Source organism: Rhagoletis zephyria, unplaced genomic scaffold (genome assembly GCF_001687245.7).
Source record: "Rhagoletis zephyria isolate East Lansing unplaced genomic scaffold, Rhagoletis_zephyria_1.1 Rzeph_scaffold_00212, whole genome shotgun sequence".
NCBI lineage: Eukaryota > Metazoa > Arthropoda > Insecta > Diptera > Tephritidae > Rhagoletis > Rhagoletis zephyria.
In genome coordinates, this window is record NW_016157296.1 from 228,943 (window position 1) to 229,530 (window position 588).

Sequence of the window (588 nt, forward strand, 5' to 3'; positions counted from 1 at the left end):
TCTAGACTTCAGCAGGGATCGAACCTGCGAATTCGATGTTCAAAGTCAGAAGCGTTAACCACTGAGCTATGTACATCCCGTAAACTCTTGTTGCTAATTCATTTTTCCTTATTCAACCAACTACTATCAAGTGCAGCTGATTTGCCGCTATTTAAACTCGACAGCGTGGTTGTTGTTGTCAATTCTATAAATCCATTTGCTTATTTTGCTTTTTTGTATAGTTTCAGGCAGGCTCTTCCAAAACTATGTATATGTCAATGTTATTCTGGCTTATTAACATTTCATTTTTAATATTTTTATTGAGCTTTGTACCACGATTGTTTATTAGGAAAAATTGAAAAAGCAACAAAGTGCAGGTATGTACACAGTATTAACTATGCTACACCCGCACTTAATCAACCTGTGAAGACGCAGTTGTACATAAATATGTATGTATAAATGCATTTAGTTCACCCAATGTGCCGCTACTACTTACATACATATGTATAAATTGCCACTGATCAAAACTACTTGAGAAAAAAGCATTAGGTTAATAGCACGAGTGCAACACCGTACACGTGATAGAAGTAAAACTTCTCAAAAAACGCA